The sequence below is a fragment of the Triticum dicoccoides genome, chromosome 7B (assembly GCF_002162155.2).
Source record: "Triticum dicoccoides isolate Atlit2015 ecotype Zavitan chromosome 7B, WEW_v2.0, whole genome shotgun sequence".
In the NCBI taxonomy this organism is placed as follows: Eukaryota; Viridiplantae; Streptophyta; class Magnoliopsida; order Poales; family Poaceae; genus Triticum; species Triticum dicoccoides.
Window position 1 is genome coordinate 143,283,626 of NC_041393.1, and position 14,071 is coordinate 143,297,696.

A 14,071-nucleotide genomic window follows, 5' to 3' on the forward strand; every position below is an offset into this window, starting at 1 on the left:
AATGAAAAAGGCTGAGAAGCCTGACTATCTATCAGATCCTGCCGAGGGCACAAGATCGTAGCTAAGGTATCAAGCTAAACGTCGAAGTCCACGCGAAACTACTAGTGAGACCGAAGTCTCTCTGCAAAAACATAAAATAGGCAAACGTGAGTACAAATGTACCCAGCAAGACTTACATCAGATCTAACTACATATGCATCATTATCAACAAAGGGGTGGTGGGGTTTAACTGCAGCAAGCCAGCTTTGACTCGGTGGCTATCCTGAACTACGACTGCGAGCGACTCTTTTGAGGTGGCGCACACGAGTCCACATATTCACCATATCAATACACCACTATGGATCCGCTCCCGTCTCCCTACGAGGACGCCATCCATAGCACTCACGCTTATCTTGCGTATTTTAGAGTATCCACTTTCACTTGTCTATGAACTGATATAAGCAACCCAGAAGTCCTTTTCCGCGGACAAGGCTATTCGAATAGATGATGTTAACCCTGCAGGGGTGTACATCTTCACACACGCTCTCACCACTTACCGCCGTTTACACGACATGTACTCGGCAACCTTCAAGCGGAAGCCCAACGTGGGTGTCGGCCATGGCCTGCCTAAACACTCGAGTCTCTAGTCCAGGTTTATCGCCTATTCGGGTTCCATCCATGAGGAGATCCGGCCGGAGTTTCGCTCACAGCCCCAAACGATGTGAACAGGGTTCCCGAGACACCAAACGGGCGCCCGGTACACCGTGCCACGTGCCTACCGCATCACAGCCCACCCCTACGGTCAGCGCTGCCCACGGCCTCCAGCATACTACAAACACCAGAAACTACTTGCAACTCCTGGACAGAGGACAAGGGTGATCAAGAAGCCGAGAGGGTCCATTGGTTTCGGGCCCAATGCGTGGTAGTAGCTGAATCATGGATCACAAACATAGAACTCACTTCCTGAGGACGGCTGCAATGAGACAACCCACCATGTACTCCTACATGGCCTCTCACCGCTACCTTTACCAAAACGTGTTCACACACTTAGCTCACACATAGTAGGACATGTTCACACGCCTCTGATTCATCCCGGATGAATCAGACCTGACTCAACTCTAAGCAGTAGCAGGCGTGACAAACAAGCATGAATGAGTAGGCACAACAGGGCTCAAACAACTCCTACTCATGCTAGTGGGTTTCATCTATTTACTGTGGCAATGACAGGTCATGCAAAGGATAAAGGGGTTCAGCTACCGCAGCAGGTAACAGATGAATCGTTGTTGTCCTAATGCAGTAAAAGAGAGCAGGAGCGAGAGAGTGGGATTGTATCGGAATGAACAAGGGGGTTTTGCTTGCCTGGCACTTCTGAAGATAACATTGAGTCTTCATCGGTGTCAACGATCACATCATTGGTATCACGTCTATCGAGAGGGGACAAATACCGGCAACACAGAAAGGAACACAATCAATGCAATGCACAATATGATGCATGATCATGACATGGAAAAATGAATGTGTTTTGGGCTAATGCAACTAGCAACAGATTAAATGAAGTTGGTTTGAATATAAGATTCAAATTCAAACTCCATATGTGATTATTCAAATGCCATTTAATTGATTTGTGCTAAACAGCAGCTATAAGTTGTTCTAACATGCATGAAAATGGTACAGATGGATTCCTTGAATTTTTCTGATAATTTTTCATATATAATTTATTTAATTTGGAGTTACGGTTAATTTTCTATGATTTATTGAAGTTTTAGGCATTTTCTGTAATTTCCTGAATAATAATAAATCCAGAAATGAATTTACTGCGTCAGCATGACTTCACAGTGACGTCAGCAAGTCAACGGCGTTGTCCAGGTCAAATCTGACCTAGGGGACCCACATGTCAGCTGCACAGTGATTTAACAGAGTTTAATTGACTTAACTAAATGGTTAGCCGGGTTAATTAAAGGGTAGGGCCCACCTGTCAGTGTCTATTAAACTAACTAGTATTTAGTTTAACACTAATCCTAGCCTAATTAACAGGCCGGCCCCACATGTCATGGACACAGGGGGGGGTCCCGCCGTGGTCAAAGTGGGTCAACCCACCGGTGGCTTGACGCCGGCGAGGCCAGCCGCGGTGGCGAGCCTCGGGTTTGCGTCTCCGGCGACCAAACGGCCGGCCGAGTGCACGCGCGGGGATCTGGGGCTCGCCCGCACCCAGGGAGGCTTGCGGCAGCAGCGGGGACGGCCGGAGCTCGCCGGAAACGAGCTCGAGGCGGCGCCGGCGTTCGGTTGATTCTGGCTACGGGGCTGCTGCGGCCGTGGTATCGCGTTCGTGGCACCTACAGCAGCTACGCGAGGCAGCGAGCAAGTTGGACACGACGCCCGGACCAAATGGTCGCCGGAGTCGTGTCGGCGGTGAGTGCAGGCGGCGACGCAGTCGGGCGAAAGGGGCGAGGCGGCTACGGCGTGCCAGAGAGGGAACGGAGAGGGGGAAAAGGTTCGGTGGCTCACGGCGGTTGCAGCGGACGTCTAAGCAGGCTCGGGGAAGGCCGGACGGCGACGAGTCGATGATGGGGATCCGCGGCGGCCGGCGATGAAGAAGAGGCCGGTGACGGTGTTTTAAAGCATCCGGCGTCGAGTGAGTCGACGGGGAGGACGAGGAGGTCGAAATGGAGGCCATGAACACGTCGGCGAGGCGAGTGGTGGTCGGTGGCCGTGGCTATGGCGAGCGGCGGCGATGGCGACTCTCGGGCGGCTCGGGGAAGAGAGTCAGGGGAGGGAGAGAGGGTGCAGCGAGTGAGAAAGAGGAGCGAGGGGACACGGGGCGTCGTCGTGGCGTCGCTAGGAGGCCGGGGGGGGAAGCAGGAGGTGGCGTGCGGGGCCGTGCGCGCGTCGGCGCGTGCCCGCGTCCTTCTGGCGAGGGAAGAAGACGACAGGGGGGGTAGCGGTGGCGGGCTGGGCCACCAGCTGGAGTTGGGCCGGGTGGCTGAGGTGAGCGCCAGGTACGGGTCTTTCTCTCTCTGGTTTTTATTTCTATTTTACTTCTGTTTTCTATTTTTCTGTAACTGGGAGGCTTTATTAAAAATACTTAGGCATCTCTAAAATTCCAGAAAATAATCAGGGGCTCTGTTTAGAATATTTCCAACAGCCCACACTTATTTTTAGAATTATTTGGGCATTTAAGATATTTACTAGCATTTAAATGCCCAAAAGCAAAATACATAAAATTTTATTCAGTGACCAAATATGTCTTGCAAAAATATAAACCATTTGTGGTAGATGCTTCCACCTCAAACCAGAAATGTTGAACATTTTTAGAGGACATTTTGAGTTCAATGAAAAGGGTTTTATTTTGTCCCTAGTTGAATTCATTTGGTGCTAGGGCTTAGTCAATCCCCATCTCAGGTTTAAATGAAATTTAAACATGGTGCAACACTCTAATGCATGCACTAGGCATTGTCAGAAGTAGGGATGTGACAGGGCGGCGCTTGCGTCGCTGCTTTGTTTGTCTGTTGGGGGAGTTGTCCTTCGCCACGTCCCGTTTTTCCTCATTGTCGCTTCCTTTTGGTGTGTCCACCATGCATACGTTGTGGGATGGGGTGGCTTTCCTGCACCCGTTAGGCGCTGGTTCTTGGTCGTCCCCGGCATCGTCGTCCATACCGTTGATGTCCTCGGAGTCGTAGTCTAGCCTGTCAGTTAAATCGTCGACAGCGGCTACCAAGTGGGTGGTGGATGGGCTTTGAATTTCTTCGTCGTCCGCATCCCAGCCGTCCTGACCACAATCTAGCCAGGTCTCTCCTGACAACGAGAGGTATTTTAGTGAACTCAAGATGTCGCCGAAAGGTGAGTGTTGAGAGACGTCCGCTGCGGTGAACTCCATGATCGGCGCCCAGTCGGATTCGATCGGGGCGGGCGTGGGAGGTTCAGAGTCCGGCGCCTTGGAGTCACGAGCTTTATGAGGGACGAAGTCAGTGTTTGGCTCTATCACCATAGAGGTTGCAGCCCCCGAGGCGGTGTCTAGGCATCCATCCTCGACCTGCGGGGCTGGCTCCGAATTGAAGATCGGAGTGGTTTTGAGTGCGGCCTCGAGAGTACTGTCCGGCGGCAGAGCTAAATCATGCCCGATGTGACAGTGCGGCACGCTCGGCTGTGGCTCAAATCTGTCGAAGATCAAGTCCCCACGGATGTCAGCCGTGAAGTCCAAACTTCGAAATCTGACCTGACGGCCAGGGGTGTAGCCTTCGATCTGCTCCAACTGGCCAAGCAAATTGGCGTGCAGTGCGAAGCCGCCGAATACGAAGATCTGTCCGGGGAGGAAGGCCTCACCCTGGACTACATCGTCGTTGATGATCGAAGAAGCCATCGAGCCTATCGGTGACGACACAGAGGAACCCTCAATGAAAGCACCAATGTCGGTGTCAAAACCGGCGGATCTCGGGTAGGGGGTCCCGAACTGTGCGTCTAGGCAGATGGTAACAGGAGACGAGGGACACGATGTTTTTACCCAGGTTCGGGCCCTCTTGATGGAGGTAAAACCCTACGTCCTGCTTGATTAATATTGATGATGTGGGTTACAAGAGTAGATCTACCACAAGATCAAGGAGGCTAAACCCTAGAAGCTAGCCTATGGTATGATTGTTGTTCGTCCTATGGACTAAAGCCATCCGGTTTATATATACACCGGAGAGGGCTAGGGTTACACAGAGTCGGTTACAATGATAGGAGATCTACATATCCGTATCGCCAAGCTTGCCTTCCACGCCAAGGTAAGTCCCATCCGGACACGGGACGAAGTCTTCAATCTTGTATCTTCATAGTCTTGGAGTCCGGCCGATGATGGTAGTTCGGCTACCCGGACACCCCTTAGTCCAGGACTCCCTCACTTGGGTTCTCCATTCATCAAGTGAGCTAATGTCAAACAACCTCTTTTCACCGGCAAGTTTGAAATCATAGTTGAGCTCTTTAATTGTCCAATAGGCTTTATGTTCTAGTTCAAGTGGTAAGTAACATGCTTTTCCATATGCCATTTTATACAGAGACATACCCTGAGGATTTTTATAAGCAGTTCTATAGGCCCATAATGCATCATCAAGTTTCTTAGACAAATTCTTCCTAGATATATTAACAGTCTTTTGCAACATCAATTTTATTTCTCTATTACTCAATTCTACTTGACCACTCGACTGAGAATGATATGGAGATGCAATTATATGGTTAACATCATATTTAGCAAGCAATTTACGGAAAACACCATGAATAAAGTGTGAACCACCATCAGTCATTAAATATCCAGGGACTCCAAACCTTAGGAAAATAACTTCTTTAAGCATTTTAATGGAAGTGTTGTGCTCGGCACTACTAGTTGGAATAGCTTCTACCCACTTAGTAACATAATCAACAACAACTAAAATATGTGTATACCCATTAGAGGAACGAAAAGGTCCTATATAATCAAAGCCCCAAACATCAAATGGTTCAATAACAAGTGAATAGTTCATAGGCATTTCTTGACGTCTACTAATATTACCAATTCTTTGACATTCATCACAAGACAAGACAAACTTACGGGCATCTTTGAAAAGAGTATGCCAATAAAAACCAGATTGTAATACCTTGTGTGCAGTTCTATCACCAGCATGGTGTCCTCCGTAGGCCTCAGAGTGACACTTGCATAGGCCATGATCCTGTTCATGCTCAGGTATACAACGTCTAATAATATCATCTACTCCTTCTTTATAAAGGTGTGGGTCATCCCAGAAGTAATGTCTTAAATCATAGAAAACCTTTTTGTTTTATTGCTATGTAAAACTAGGTGGTATAAATTTAGCAACAATATAATTAGCATAGTTTACATACCCCGGGGAACTACAAGAAGCATTTATGACACCTAATTGTTCATCCCGAAAACTATCATCAATAGGTAGTGGGTCATCAAGAATATTTTCTAACGTAGACAAGTTGTTTGCTACGGGGTTCTCAGCTCCCTTTGTATCAGTAATATGTAAATCAAATTATTGCAGCAAGAGAACCCACCTAATGAGTTGAGGTTTAGCATCTTTCTTTTCCATAATATATTTAAAAGCAGTATGATCAGTGTGAACAGTTACTTTAGAATCAACAATATAAGATCTGAACTTGTCACAAGTAAATACAACTGCTAAAAATTCTTTTTCAGTAGTAGCATAGTTTCTTTGAGCACTGTCTAGAGTTTTGCTAGCATGATGGATAACATTTAATTTCTTATTAACTCTTTGTCCTAGAACAACACCAACAACATAATCACTAGCATCACACATATTTTCAAAGGGTAGGTTCCAATCAGGTGGTTGAAGAATAGGTGCAGAGATTAAGGCTTTCTTAAGTATTTCAAATGCTTCTACACAATCATCATCAAAAACAAATGGAACATCTTTTGAAAAGAGAATAGTAAGAGGCCTAGAAATTTTAGATAAGTCTTTAATAAATCTCATATAAAAACCAGCATGACTAAGGAAACTTCTTATACCTTTGATATCTTTAGGAAACGGCATTTTTTCAGTTGCATCAACTTTAGCTTTATCAACATCAATACCTCTTTCGGAGATCTTATGCCCCAAGACAATACCTTAATTAAACATAAAGTGTCAGTTCTCCCAATTCAAGAAAAGATTAGTTTCATTACATCCCTCTAAAACTCGATCAAGGTTGCTTAAGCAATCATCAAAAGAAGTTCCGTTAACGGAGAAATCATCCATCAAAACCTCAACAATCTTTTCACAAATGTCACAGAATATAGCAGTCATACATCTTTGAAAGGTAGCAGGTGCATTGCATAAACCAAAAGTCATACGTCTATAGGCAAAGGTACCAAAAGGGCATGTAAAAGTAGTTTTTCTTGACCCTCTTGTGACACAGGTAATTGGGAAAAACCAGAGTAACCATGTACAAAGCAAAAGTGTTTATGTTTTGATAGTCTTTCTAGCATTTGATCAATAAAATGTAGAGGATAATGATCTTTCCTAGTTTCTTTGTTTAATTTTCTGAAATCAATTACCATTCTATAATCTGTGATAATTATTTGTGGAATCAATTCATTTTTATCATTGGGAACAAGAGTAATACCTCCCTTCTTAGGGACACAATGAACATGACTTACCCATCTACTATCAGCAATAGGATATATTATACATGCTTCTAGAAGCTTTAATATTTCATTTCTTACCACTTCTTTCATTTTAGGATTCAACCGTCGCTGGTGATCAACAACTGGTTTAGCATCAGGTTCCATGTTAATTTTGTGCTGACATAGAGTGGTACTAATGCCCTTAAGATCATCCAGAGTATATCCAATAGCAGCCTGGTGCTTCCTCAGAGTTTTCAATAATTTGTTTTCTTCATGCTCTAAAATCTTAGCACTAATAATAATATGATATATTTTCTTTTCATCAAGATAAGCATATTTGAAAGTATCAGGCAATTGTTTAAGATCGAATATAGGATCACTCTTGGGTGGTAGAGGATCTCCAAGTGTCTCGACACGCAAATTGTGTTTCAAAACAAGCATTTGTTTAAAGAAAATCTCGTCTAATTCCTTTATTTCATTCATGAACATATCATTTTCATGGTTTAGCAAATATTGTTCTAAGCGATCAGTAGGAGGCACGACAACAGAAGCAAGACCAATAATTTCATATTTACTAGGTAATTCTTTATCATTAGGTTGTCTACGAAATTTGGGGAAATTAAACTCATGATACACGTCACCAAAACTAACACTGACAGTTTCTTTCTCACAATCTATTCTAGCATTAATAGTGTTCAAGAAGGGTCTACCAAATATAATGGGACAAAAATCATCTTGTGGGGAACCAAGAACTAGAAAATCAGTAGGGTATTTTATTTTCCCACACAAGACTTCAACATCTCTAACAATCCCAATTGGTGAAATAGTATCTCTGTTAGCAAGCTTAATAGTAACATCAATATCTTCTATTTCTGCAAGTGCAATATCATTCATAATTTCTTGGTGTAAAGTGAAGGGAATTGCACTCAAACTAGCACCCAAATCACATAAGCCATGATAACAATGATGTCCTATCTTAACAGAGACAACAGACATGCCAACAACAGGTCTATGTTTATCTTTATCATCATGTTTTGCAATTCTAGCAGCTTCATCACAGAAATAAATAACATGCCCATCAATATTATCAACTGAGAGATCTTTAACCATAGCATAGGTTCCAACTTTAAATTTTTTCAGGGGATTTAGGTGTTATAGTATAACTCTTAGGGACTACAGTTGAAGCTTTAGCATGTTCTTTTATCCTAACTGGAAAAGGTGGTCTCTCAATATATGTAGTAGGAATAACTGGATCAACATTATAAGTAATAGTTTCTTCTTCAACTTTAATGGGTTTTACTACTTTCACTTCAATGGGAGGGTGATATTTAAACCACTTCTCCTTAGGGAGATAAACATGAGTAGCAAAAGATTCACAGAAATAAGCTACTATCTCAGAATCAAGTCCATATTTTGTGCTAAATTCACGAAAAGCATCGGGTATCCATAAAAGTTTTAACGCAATTAAACTCAAGCTTTATTCCTGACTCCTTACCTTCGTCGAGCTCCCAATCTTCAGAATTGTGTTTAATTCTTTCCAAGAGATCCCATTTGAATTCAATAGTATTTTTCATAAAAGAGCCAGTACAAGAGGTATCGAGCATGGATTGATCATTACGAGAAAGCCGAGCATAAAAGTTCTGAATAATAATTTCTCTCGAGAGCTCATGGTTGGGGCATTAATATAACATTGACTTAAGCCTCCCCCAAGCTTGAGCGATACTTTATCCTTCACGAGGGCAATATATATATATATATAATTCCGATCACGATGAAGCAGATGCATAGGATAAACATTCTGATGAAATTACAATTTCAATCGGTTGTAATTCCAAGATCCAATATCATCACATAGCCTATACCATGTCAATGCCTTTCCCTTCAAAGATAAAGGGAAGACCTTCCTGTTGACTTCATCTCCGGGCAAACCTGCAAGCTTAAATAATCCACAAACTTCATCCACAAAGATTAGATGCATATCAGGATGTAGTGTTCCATCTCCTGCATAAGGATTAGCTAGCAGTTTCTTCATCATACCCGAAGGAATTTCATAATAAATATTTTTAGTAGGTTTAGTAGGTTGAGGAGCAACTCTTTGTTCTTTCGGTCAGGGTGAAGATACCCCGTGTAAGCCCCTCAAAGGATTATTTTCTATAGTGACAAGTGACAGTAAATTTCAGCACGTAATATAAAATTTTCCTTACCGAATTCCACTCATCAAAGGCGGTTCACTCCCCAGAAACGGCAATAGAAAAGAGTCTTGATGACCCACAATTATAGGGGATCTATCGTAGTCCTTTTGATAAGTAAGAGTGTCGAACCCAACAAGGAGAAGAAGGAAATGATAAGCGGTTTGAAGCAAGGTATTTTCTGCAGGCACTGAAATTATCGGTAACAGATAGTTTTGTGATAAGATAATTCATAACGGGTAACAAGTAACAAGTGTAACAAAGGTGTAGCAAGGTGGCCCAATCCTTTTTATAGGAAAGGACAAGCCTGTACAAACTCTTATATAAAGCAAAGCTCTCCCGAGGACACATGGGAATTATTGTCAAGTTAGGTTTCATCATGCTGATACGATTCGCGTTCGCTACTTTGATAATTTGTTATGTTGGTGGACCGGTGCTTGGGTGCTGTCTACTTGGACAAGCCTCCCACTTATGATTAACCCCTCTCACGAGCATCCGCAACTACGAAAGAAGAATTAAGATAAATGTAACCATATCATGAAACATGTGGATCCAAATCAGCCCCTTAGGAAGCAATGCATAAACTAGGGTTTAAGCTTCTGTCACTCTAGCAACCCATCATCTACTTATTACTTCCCAATTCCTTTCCTAGGCCCAAATCATGGTGAAGTGTCATGTAGTGAACATTCACATAACACCACTAGAGGAAAGACAACATACATCTCATCAAAATATCGAACGAATACCAAATTCACATGATTACTTATAACAGGACTTATCCCATGTCCTCAGGAACAAAAGTAACTACTCACAAAGCATGTTCATGTTCAAGAGCATAGGGGTATTGAATATCATTAAGGATCTGAACGTATGATCTTCCACCAAATAAACCAACTAGCATCAACTACAAGGAGTAATCAACACTACTAGCAACCCAGAGGTACCAATCTGAGGTTCTGAAGCAAACCTTGAATACAAGAGATAAACTAGGGTTTGAGAGGAGATGGTGCTAGTGAATATGTTGATGGAGACTGACCCTTCCTCAATGAGAGGATCGTTGGTGATGACGATGGCTTCGATTTTCCCCCTCCCAGAGGGAAGTTTCCCTGGCAGAATCGCTTTGCCGGAGCTCTATATTGCTCCTACCCAGGTTCCGCCTCGAGACGGTGGCGCTTCGTCCCGAAAGCTCTCTCTCTGTTTTTTTCTTGGTCAAAAGCCTTCATATAGTAGAAGATGGGCACCGGAGACCTCCCAGGGGCCCCACAAGCCCTGGGGGGTAGGGCGCGCCCCCCTGCTTGTAGCCACCTGGTGGGTCCCATCTAGTAGTTTCTTCACCCAATAATTTTTATATATTCCAAAATAATTCTCCATAAATTTTCAGGACTTCTGGAGTTGTGCAGAACAGGTATCTCAGATTTGCTCCTTTTTGGTCCAGAATTCCAATTGTTGGCCATGTAAATCTTGTAAAATAAGAGAGAAAACGCATAAGTATTGTACCATAATGTGAAAAACAGTCCATAATGCAATAAATATTGATCTAAAAACATGATGCAAAATGGACGTACCAGCCAACTAGGGAGCACCATTATCATGCTTGAGCATCGGATGTAGCTAATATTTGAGTATGTTTCATGAATGGATCAATGATTGAGCATAATGGGCTAGGGATAACTTTCTTTAGTGTTGATATTTTGAAAGAGACGGTTTCTTGTTGATATGCTTGAGTATTGAGGTCTTCATGTCAAATTATAGACTATTGCTTTGAATCATCTAAACAGGTATCTCAAATTTGCTCCTTTTCGGTCTAGAATTCCAATTGTTGGCCATGTAAATCTTGTAAAATAAGAGAGAAAAGGCATAAGTATTGTACCATAATGCGAAATAATAGTCCATAATGCAATAAATATTGATCTAAAGACATGATGCAAAATGGACGTACCAACCAACTAGGGAGCACCATTATCATGCTTGAGCATTGGATGTAGCTAATATTTGAGTATGTTTCATGAATGGATCAATGATTGAGCATAATGGGCCAGGGATAGCTTTCTTTAGTGTTGATATTTTGAAAGACACGGTTGCTTGTTGATATGCTTGAGTATTGAGGTCTTCATGTCAAATTATAGACTATTGCTTTGAATCATCTAAAGTACAAATGTACATGCTACAAAAGAAAAGAATATGTCATAAATATGATGGGTAGCATTAGGGGATGCTGATATGTCTCCAACGTATCTATAAATAAGATGGTTATCATTTACCTACTCGAGGACGAGCATGAATTAGGCTTGGGGATGCTGATACGTCTCCAACGTATCTATGATTTTTTATTATGCCATGCTATTAAAGTAGCATTCTTGGATGCTTTATATTCATTTACTAGCAACTCTATATCATTTTTTGGGACTAACCTATTGACGTAGTGCCCAGTGCCAGTTGCTATTTTTTGCTTCTTTTTTACTTCATAGAATATCCATATCAAACAAAGTCCAAATGCAGCGAAACTTTTTGGAGAGTTTTTCTGCCTAGAAGACACCTAGGAGGCCCAAGATGTGCACCAGAGAGGCCCTGTGGGGCCCACTAGGCACCAGGGCGTGCTAGGGCCCTCAGGCGCGCCCTGGTAGGTAGTAGGGCCCACAGGCACCCCACCACCACCTCTCAGCTCTATAAATACTCTAATGTTCCAGAAACCGTAGGGGAGTCGGCAAAACACAATTCCACAGCCCACCGCAAGTTCCAGAACCACGAGATCCAATCTAGAGGCCTTCTCCGGCACTCTGCCGGAGGTGTCAACAATCACGAAGTGGTTCTTCATCACCACTGTCGGTGTCAAAACCGGCGGATCTCGGGTAGGGGGTCCCGAACTGTGTGTCTAGGCGGATGGTAACAGGAGACAAGGGACACGATGTTTTACCCAGGTTCGGGCCCTCTTGATGGAGGTAAAACCCTACATCCTGCTCGATTAATATTGATGATGTGTGTTACAAGAGTGGAGCTACCACGAGATCAAGGAGGCTAAACCATAGAAGCTAGCCTATGGTATGATTGTTGTTCTTCCTATGGACTAAAGCCATCCGGTTTATATAGACACCGGAGAGGGCTAGGGTTACACAAAGTCGGTTACAATGGTAGGAGATCTACATGTCCGTATCGCCAAGCTTGCCTTCCACGCCAAGGAAAGTCCCATCTAGACACGAGATGAAGTCTTCAATCTTGTATCTTCATAGTCTGGGAGTCCGGCCGATGATGATAGTCCGGCTATCCGGACACCCCCTAGTCCAGGACTCCCTCAGTAGCCCCCGAACCGGGCTTCAGCGACGACGAGTCCGGCGTGTATATTGTCTTCGGCGTTGCAAGGCGGGTTCTCCTTCAAACTTCATGTTCCTGTCGAATAGTGTCCGGCTTCCTTATAAATGTTGCACTCCTTGGCTTCTACGCCCAATAATGGCCTTCTTCCACGTGTCGTATGAATGCAAAAAAGCTAGGGTATTTTTACATTTTACCCCCTAGCCGCGCGAACGAGCCACCTATAAGAGAGGCGAGGATCTAGATCCAGCTCACACCATCCTTCATTCGCAAGTTCTCATCGAAGCGCTTCTGACAAAAATCCATTCCATCATGGATAGTCGACGCGGCTCCTCCTCTCGCTCTCCCATCCCTAAGCCAGGAGATTGGGGGAGATGCTCAGTTCCACATAGCGAGCTAGTGGCGCTCCAAACCAAGGGATATCTTCCCCCAGCCTTCATGGTTCCGGTTCGAGCCGGACTGGCCACCTTCAAGGGTGGAAAGCAGGCGGAGAGAGTCCCCAACCCTTTCAAAGGAGAGCGGGTATGCTTCGTCCCTTATCTAATAAGGGGGCTCGGATTCCCCATACATCCGTTTCTCCGGGGGCTCCTGGAGTTCTACGGACTCCAGCTTCACCACCTCACACCTGCCTCCATTTTGCACATCGCGGGCTTTGTAGCTCTTTGCGAGCTGTTCCAGGGCATTGAGCCCCATTTTGCGCTGTGGAAGAGATTGTTTTGCCTTGTACCCCATTCTTATGAGGGGTCGATATATCAAGTGGGTGGAGCCGAAATATGGCGCATCGCCGGGACCAGATATCTATCCGGCACCCCGAAGAAGGCGTCCAAAGACTGGCCTTCGGAATGGTTCTACATGGAGGACGCCCCTCTGCCGGATCCAGTTTGGGTCGGCCTCCCGGAGTTCAGCAATGCTCCCTTGAAGAAACGCCTGAGTTGGCGCCCACAGAGCCCTCAACGGGAGGATGATAGGAGCGTCCATTATCTGATGGGCCGGATTAGGTTACTGGCCCACTCCGGATTGACCATGATTGGAATCATGGACACGTGCATTATGCGAGGGGTGCAGCCACTCCAATGTAGGGGCCACCCTATGTGGGATTTCAACGGGGAAGACGACGCCACCCATCACGGCCGCAGAGGGCCGAGCTCGGCAGCCGATCTGGCAAAGATCCTGTCCGGCTTGTACAAGGGGGAGGAGGAGGACTTTCGCCGCACGAATCCATTGAACGGATTCTCCATGAATAACCCTCGGAGCTGGGTAAGCGGACGTTTATCTACCCGATCCATACTTCCAAAGTCAAGTATTTTCCTTTGTGATTTCAACGCAGGAGCTGCGCCGGGATGTGGAGGGCATACGAAGCCGAACTCCACAGCCCGAGGATCCGGAACGATCCCTTGATCCGACCCCCGAAGAGGATCCAGACATAAAGGTGGAGCTGATTGACGGGGTGTTCCACCAACTTAGCATGGACAATGCTCTAGTCGCCATTACGGCTGACTAC